We start from the raw sequence: 9,232 nt of genomic DNA, 5'->3' as shown, positions 1-9,232 counted from the left end.
AAAAATTATGTCATACTTATGACACTTATATGATGATAATTGTGACAAAACCCGATATCATCATAGATGTGGTGGGGTCCTACTTCTATGACAAAAAATCATGACAGAAAATGGGCTTTTCGTCCTGGGCGGGCCGGAGACGCAGCTGCATGAGATTCTTTGGGTCGTCCATGACGGAAAAAAACATGGTAGAAGCGAGGGCGCGGAAAATATCGGGGAGTCCCCGGTTACGGTGGGTGGTCGGGGGCCGAGCGTGTGTGCGAGGCGTTGGGCTCTAACTGAACCCAAGCGAAGCGTTGGGCTCTAACTGAACCCGAGCGATTGCACTGCAGGCTACGCGTTACTAAACCCGAGCGATCGATCGATGGCTGTTAACTGAACCCGATCGAGCGATTCCTTCGCTACTGCTGCTAACTAAAGCCGATTGATGCTGCCTCTGGATGAACAGTGAGCGTTGCTGGGGGGGTTTTGGATGAACAGTTCCCGGTGGGGGTGGATGAACAGGACCCCGTGGTGTTGCCTCTGGATGAACAGGACCCCGATCGATCGAGTCGGTTGGGGCTGGATGAACAGGACCCCGTGGAGGGCAGGATGAACAGGACCACCCCGTGGAGGGCAGGATGAACAGTAGACGGTGGAGGGCTGGATGAACAGTAGCCCGTGGACGGGTGGTTGAACAGGAGCCCGTGGAGAGGGCTGGTTGAACAGTAGCCAGTGGAGTAGCGCACGGTGAAGGCTGGATGAACAGGAGCCCGTGGATGAACAGTCGCAGGTGGAGGCTGGAAGAGGTCGACGGTGGATGAACAGTAGCCCGTGGAGGCTGGAGGGGGTCGATGGTGGAGATGAACAGTATCCCGTGGAGTCCCGTTTTGCGGTACGCCACACCCCTCCCGATGAACAGGACCCCCGTTTCGACCGTAGCGCTCCAACACAAGTCCGTTTCCTCCGTTTTGCGGTACGCCACACCCCTCCCGATCAACAGGACCCCCGTTTCGACCGTACGAGGTCTGTTTCCTCCGTTTTGCGGTACGCCAGACCCCTCCCGATGAACAGGATCCCGTTTCGAACGTGGCCGGTCAAACGCAAGGCCGTTTCCTCCGTTCTGCGGTACGCCAGGCCTCGTTTCCATCGTCTGTTCTGTCCAAGCCCTCCCGATGAACACGACGACGGATTCCGTTCCGACCCAGCCGGTTGGCTCCCCATGAACACGACGATGACGTTGTTTCTCCGTTCCGACCCAGCCATGTACACGAGCCCTGGCCGTACGTACGCGCGAGTAGGCGTTCGAGACCCCGCCCGCATGTACGTACGTGGCCGTATTTACTTTCTTGCACCCTGGCCGCTGTACGTACGTGTACATGCTACGTGCGCGCCTCTACTATGACACGTGCACGCCTCTACATCGACCAGTATGTACGTACACGTTCGCGATCAGAATGACAACGCTACGTACGCTTCGACCAGGTGGGTCCCGACTGTCAGGCACTTCCTTGCGTGCGAAGATGTAGCTGGTGGGTCCCAGCAGTGAGGGGGGCGAATCGTTTTTTTTTTGTTTTGCCCGGACGCACTTCCTTGCATGCGAAGATGTAGTTGGTGGGTCCCAGCAGTCAGGGGGAAACATTTTTTTCGTGAAATACGGTGGCCCGTCCGGTGGGTCCCCACTGTCAGGTGGAGGAATAATTATTTTGCACGTAATAAGGAGGCACTTCCTTGCTGCGGCCGTGGACCCAGCTGTCAGCCTCTCCACGTACAGTCCACGTCCGATGGAAGCCGTTCCTTGACCACGTTGACCACGCTGCGCCGAGAGCACCAGGGCGATGGACGACGGCGAGGCCTAGGAAGGGGACGACGCGAAGCCGAGGAAGACGCGGCAGTGGAAGCCCGCGCGGAGAGGAGTACGAGGGTTCACTGGTTCGGCTGCGGTGTGAGGCTGCCGTCGCCGTAGGGCCTGGCCAGTGGTGGGAATAGTAGAGGGCGGTGAGGCCTCCGCGGCAGCACAGCCGGCCACGGGAGGCAGGAGCATGCGGCACGACCGGCGCTGCTTTGGGCGGCTGGAGCAACAAGACCAGAGGTTGAAGAAGCACTACGGCCGTTGGATGGACATCGTACGGTCACTGGAGCTAGAATCGTTCATATTGACTAAGTTGACAAAGCACTCCATCCTCGTCAACTTAGTAGGCCCACAAGTCAGCCTCCCACCAAGGTGGGTCCCAACCAGCAGGGGGAGTATTCATTTTTTGTGCTTAATAAGGAGGCACTTCCGGTGGGTCCGAGCTGACAGCGGGGGGAACGTTTTTTTCATGCAATACGGTGGCCCGTCCGGTGGGTCCCAGCAGTCAGGGGGAAACATTTTTTTGTGAAATACGGTGGCCTGTCCGGTGGGTCCCTGCTGTCAGGTGGAGGAATCATTATTTTCCGCGTAATAAGGAGGCACTTCCTTGCTGCCGTCGTGGACCCAACTGTCAGCCTCTCCATGTACAGTCCACGTCCGATGGAAGTCGTTCCTTAACCACGTTGACCACGCCGTGCCGAGAGCACCAGGGCGGTGGATGACGGCGAGGCCTAGGAAGGGGACGACGCGGAGCCGGGGAAGACGCGGGAGTGGAAGCCCGCGCGGAGAGGAGTACGAGGGTTCACTGGTTCGGCTGCGGTGTGAGGCTATCGTCGCCGCAGGGCCTGGCCAGCGGTGGGAATAGTAGGGGGCGGTGAGGCCTCTGCGGCAGCACAGCCGGCCACAGGAGGCAGGAGCATGCGGCATGACCGACGCTGCTTTAGGCGGCTGGAGCAAGAAGACCAGAGGTTGAAGAAGCACTACGGCCGTTGGATGGACATCGTACGGTCACTGCAGCTAGAATTGTTTATATTGACTAAGTTGGCAAAGCCCTTGGTATGCGTCAACTTAGTAGGCCCACAGGTCAGCTTCCGAAATGGTGCGCCCCAGATGTCAGGGGGAGGAATCATTTTTTGGGCGGGTGAAGCTAGAATATCCGAGATTGAAGAAGAAGCACGGCATCCGTTGGATGGACATCCAACGGCCACTGCTGCTAGAACCGTGTGTTAACTACAAGTTGACAAAGCCTTGCATACGCGTCAACTCTTTTTTTTGAGGGGACGCGTCAACTTAGTAAAGCCACAAGTGTGTGGCAGAGAACTTATAGCCCATTTGTGATTTGTAAGAATGTGTAGCCAATTTTTGAATTCTAATGGAATTTACTACAGCCCATTTATAGTTTATTAAAAGTACAACCCATTTCAACCAACCGTTCAAAACAGAATTCAATAAAATTTCCCACATTTTGATGGGATCCAAAATATTTTTATCCTGAAATTTCTAGTCAGATTAAATACAATTTCAATATAAATTTATATTACGTAAAAATCCAACGAACCATTGCGCTCGCAACAATTAATGAAATTAAAATTTTCAATATCCAAAAATAATATTTTATAAAGTAATTACGTGTTTGGTGCATTTTTTATAGTTACTGCCCAGGTTTTATAATTACATCCCATTTATTATTTCTTAAAGCCCATTTTCTTGTTAAGCCTAATGCATCCCTCCTAGGAAAGATTTGCAGCCCAGCGGGGCGAAGAATAACAACTTGACCTTGCCTCGGTATTCCTAAAAAAAGTATAGCTGGGCTAGCCATTTTTAGCTTGAAAAAAATTAATATCTGGGCTGGATATCTGGCCTGTGCTAGACGGGCCACAACCCGCCCAGTTAATAGCTGTAGCGATGTTTTCGTTGTTGTTCAGAGGAGAAAAATTAATATCTGGGCTAAACATCGCTCAAGAAAAACTCTGCAGTGCTCACACCTCAAAAACACAAATACTGCTCGAGCTGCTTGGTCCCAGCTGTCGGCCGCTTCTTGTGCAATTCTCTCGTTTATTGACTACATAGGTTGACAATGGTGTGGAACCATGATGTCAGGAAACCAGGAGGAGGCAAAAAAATTATAGTTTTATATACTAATAAGGAGGCACTTGTTGTCATCCTCTCCAAGTAAAGTCATCTACTCATCCTCATGTCCGTTGACCATGTTGACAACGCGAGATGGCGGCACCACGGCGAGCGCAACAACTCGAAGGACGACAGAGAGGGCCTCGCGGGCCCTACGGATGGTCTGATACAGTGCCCGCTGCTCATTCGGGAAGCCAAGATCATAGGGCCACATGTCCACGACGGCATTGTCGTTCGCTTGTTCACCGGTGCTCATTGAGGAGACGGAGGTTGCAGCACAGGTCCTCCTGTGCTGGTAGCTCTTCCGCCATTAGGGCGTCGAAGTGCGGCCGCACCTGCTCTATGGTGAACACGGCATGAACCGGCTTGGACAGTGGCGCCGGCTCCTGGTCGGAAGCTATGTCCATCGTCTGATTGTCGTCGCTCAGCTCGGCGAGGTAGCTGGCGAGCCAGCATGTCCGGCTGCTGGACCGACCCGCTGCCAAGCACGAGTCTGACTGCCCTGGCCCACCCAGACCGCCTCCCTCGCCCGCGCGCGCTTTCCGCCCGAAACGGTCAGCGCCGCCCGCCCCGCTTCCCGGTGCATGCGATTGCTCTGCCTTCAAACGACACAAGTGCCGTCCGTCCGTCCTTCTGCCACCCACATTAATGATACGCGGTTGCCGAGGCGGCTACTCCGGCGCTACACGTCCGTCCCTCCGCCGCCCACCATTGCTATATAAACTGCTGCGCCGGCCATAGCCACAGTCATCCGCATCCGTTCCTATTCTCCTGTCCACACCACTACTGCCCACCATGGCTTCCTCGCGCTCCAGCGCTCTTCGGGACGGGCGGGCGACGGACCACAAGGAGATGGCAGCCATTGCTGCCGACTGGCTGGCCGGCAGGTAGCCGGAGGACGACAATGTCCCAATGGAGAACATGGTAGTCGACGATCCGACGCCAATGTGACGCCCCCGATTCGACCATACACTAATCATACACGCAAACGTGTACGATCAAGATCAGGGACTCACGGGAAGATATCACAACACAACTCTAGACACAAATGAAAGTCATACAAGCTTCATATTACAAGCCAGGGGCCTCGAGGGCTCGAATACATAGCTCGATACATAAGCGAGTCAGCGGAAGCAACAATATCTGAGTACAGACATAAGTTAAACAAGGATGCCTTAAGAAGGCTAGCACAAAAGCAACACGATCGAAGAGGCAAGGCCTCCTGCCTGGGACCTCCTAACTACTCCTGGTCGTCGGCGGGCTCCACGTAGTAGTAGGCACCCTCGGGGTAGTAGTCGTAGTCGACGGGGGTGGCATCTAACTCTTGGGGGCCAGCATCTGGTTGCATCAACCGGAAAGGAGAAGGAAGGGGGAAAAGGGGAGCAAAGCAACCGTGAGTACTCATCCAAAGTACTCGCAAGCATCAGATCTAAACTAAGTATGCAATGGTATCAAATGGAAGGGTTGTATGTGTGGACTGAACTGCAGAATGCTAGAATAGAGGGGAAGGCCTAGTCTATCGAAGACTAGCATCTTCAAGCAGCTCCAAGCATCTTGCAGCATGTAGAAGAGTAAAGAATAGCAGTTTAATTAACAAGCATGTTGTAACATTAAGGCCCAGAGATCCTTCCTTGACTCCCTGCGAGAAAGCAATCCCGGAGCCAACATATCCATCACATATCAAGTATCCATTTCTAGTTGTATAAGATTAGGATACAAGTCTGAACGTCCACTACCGTGGACACGGTATTCGAATATATATCTTCCCTGCAGGGGTGCACCACGTTTTCCAACACGCTCGATCACTCTGGCCGGACACACCTTTCTGGGGTCAATGCCTGGCCTCGGAAGATCAACACGTCGTAGCCCTACCTAGGCTCAGCAGAGAGGTCCCCGCCGGTCTACATCCTAAGCACTCCGGGGTCTTGGGCCCATCGCCCGCAGCACTCCGGGTCGTTGTGTGCAGGGTGAATACCAGCACCGCCTCGGATGGCTAGCACGATCCGACCGTGCCACAATGCTGAACTGCACGTCTGACAAAGCTTCGGCTGATACTGCGACGTCGAGGCCCATAACTATTCTCGCGTGGTGGTTAGTGCGTAAAGGCCAGAGGCCAACTCAGAACAAATACCCAAACCTGTTAGTGCATTAACAATTAAAGTAGTGACGGCTGTCGGGACAAGTTCGGAGCTATCACCCCTCCTGGGTGATACCGCTAAACAGCCAGCCGCCACCGTCACATCGCACGGGTGCTCTCCAGGCCCGCCCGGCTTTCACAACTGTCTCAAGTAAAGTCAAGGTAACGGTGTGTCCAGACATCAAGGGGAAAACCCAAGGAATCACCCCCGGTGGATTCCACTCAATGTAATCATCAAGGTGAACGTAAGAGGGACCACCCTTGAGGTTCACACTTGAGGTGTTGCACGACAGAGCCGTATCGGGAATGGTGAAAGAGGAACCACCCCCGTTGACCACGACCGAATAGCTACACTACAGAATTATCATCAGGAGTGCGTTATGAGGGATCACCCTTGGCACTCGATAGTAGCTCTGCAGAGTCGAGCAACTAAAGGGGCGTGATGTGATGTGAGGTGTCAGGCTCTGGCCGTCGATCACGTTGATCGAGGCGTCGATGATGAAGCAGGGGCAACAAGGACAAGTGGGGGTCACTGATGGATCTCTAACCAACCCATACTAAGCAGTTTAGGACAAGCAGGTAGGTAACAATAGCAAGTACAAAAGTAGGCTATGCATCAGAATAGGAGCAAGCAATAACAGCAGCAAAATCTAATGCAAGCATGAGAGAATGGAATGGGCGATATCGGGATGATCAAAGGGGGGGCTTGCCTGGAAGCTCCGCTGAAACGGAAGAAGGGTCGTCGTCGACGTAGTCGATCACAGGGGCATCAACAGCGGTCTCGGGGTCTAGCGGAGAGAAGAGGGGGAAGAAACAGTAAATACACGCAAACATATGCACAACATGATTACAAGTGGGGCTAGAGGTGTCCTAACGCAGTGCTAGGCATTACTGGCGAAGGGGGAAACATCCGGGAAAGTTTTCCCGGTCCCGGACGTCTGTCAGACAGATGAACCAGAGGGGAAAGTTTGCATGTTCGCTATGCTAGGGACGTGTGGCAGACGAACGGACCGCGCATCTAGATTCGTCTCGAAATTATGAGCAACTTTCATGTAGAAAACTTTTTCATCCGAGCCGCGGTTTAATTTCTATTAATTTTCAAAGTTTTATTAATATTCTAAAATTAATTTTAATACGAAATAAATGCTAAAATGCTAGGCGCACCCAGCACAGTGTACACCAAAGTGTACCCAGTGGCTGACATGCGGGTCCAGCGGGTCCCAGTTGACCAGTCAACATTTGATTGGTCAACATGGGGTGGGGCCCACCTGTCATTGACTGTTCTAACTAACTACAGATTTAACTAACTAATATAGTTCATTAGGTTAATTAAGATTAATTAATTAAGTTAATTAAGCTTTTAATTAATTAATTAATTATCTTTATTAATATATTAAAAAATCTTTTTTTGTTTTCTTCTTTTTTAAAATGTTTTGGGGCCGGGCCCCACGTGCAGTGGCACAGAGGCAAGCCGGGGCGAGCGCTATCGGGTGCGGGCGCCCGCACACCCGCACGGGAGCGACAGAGGGCGCCGGCGGGGGGGGGGGGGGGGGTGGCCACAGCGCGGCCAGGGGAGGGCGCCGGACGTGGCGAGGTGGCCAGCCAGTGAGCGGAGGGGAGAGTGGGTCACGGCCTGAGCGCAGGCGGCGAGCACGGTGGGGGGAGGGGGCTGTAGCCGGGCGGCGGTAGCGGGCGACACGGCTGCAAGGGAAGTGGCAGGGCGGGCGACAGAGGGGCGGCCGGTGCGGTGAGGCGGCAGAAGCAGCAGGAGGCCAGGCCAAGCAGTAGGGCAGCAAGCGAATGCGGGGCACCGGCGACGCGGGCGTGCGGGTGCGAGGGTAGCAGCCGGCGCGGCGGGGCGCGAGGTGGGCTTGGCCGAAGCATTGCCATGGTGGCCAATGGCGCGCGCGGCCACCTACGACGGCGGGGACGAGGGGGGGGAGGGGGAATCGGCGAGGGGCTCACAGCGGATCGTAGGGGGGTGGCAGTATGCTCGGGGTGGCGATGTCGAGGGCGTCGGCGTCGGGTGGCGGCGACGTCGAGGCGGTGCCGACGACGACGGCGTCGGGAACGTTGGGGTCGAGGCGCAGCGAGGTCGAAGGCAGAGACGGGCGGTGCTGGCAAACGGCGACGGCGAGGCGGACACCGGTCGTCGAGCGACGGCGATGGGCGTCCACGGGCACCAGGGGCAGGGCGACGCAGTCGAGCCCCGATCCAGAAGGGGATCGGGGGAGTGGGGGGGGGGAGTGCGAGGGGAGTGGGGAGATATTTTCGGGCTAGGTCACGTTGAGGGAGTGGGGGTTATGCAGGGGGTGAGGGGGCCGTGTGGGTCGGCCTGGGGGTCATGGGCCGAGGCCCAGTGAGGGACGGGGGCCTCTCCCCTTTTCTTTACTCTGCATTGTCTTTTCTTTTTATATTTTCTGTTTTCTATTTAGTTTTATTATAGTTTTAGTTTTACAAAATACAGCACTAGCCCCTAATTCAACACTAATAACTTATGCCACTCCCAATAATAGTTTGAGGTTTAAAAAGAATAGTTTAGCGTTTTTATAAATTTTGAAAGCATTTAGCTTATTATTTTAGCCAATGTTTTATTTAGTTTAGTGCAATTAATCACTTTATAAAAATGTTGGGTCGCCACTATAATTAGTTATGGAATATTTTCCACACTTTGAACATTTTATTTTGCGTGTTTGAGAAATTTGAATTTTGGGCTTTAATTTGAATTTGAGTTTGAACTAAGATTTGGATCAAGCGAGGATTGGCAACAGTAATGCTGATGACATGGCACCATTAGCGAGGGATTACTGTAGCTTAATTATCCGGGCGTCATAGCCAATCCCCTCCTCCGCGCCATCCTCACCGGTGCATTGCACCATGACCATCGGCGAGGCCCGTGCCCAATATATGGACACGGTGAGGTAGAAGCGTGAGGAGCAGTTCCGGGAGGCGCAAGCCGACGCCGCCTACAACCACCAACTCCTCCAGGAGCACCTGCAGGCGGAGGAGCAGATCGCCGCGGAGCGGGCGGAGCAGAAGGCGCTGCTCGACTCGTACCGCTCCGCCCGCAAGGGCCGCCTCGAGCGCTGGCAGTACCGCATGCGGATGGCGGAGGCTGCGGCCGCCTACAAAGA

Source organism: Aegilops tauschii, chromosome 1 (genome assembly GCF_002575655.3).
Source record: "Aegilops tauschii subsp. strangulata cultivar AL8/78 chromosome 1, Aet v6.0, whole genome shotgun sequence".
NCBI classification, from domain to species: Eukaryota; Viridiplantae; Streptophyta; class Magnoliopsida; order Poales; family Poaceae; genus Aegilops; species Aegilops tauschii.
This window is presented reverse-complemented; position numbering follows the sequence as displayed.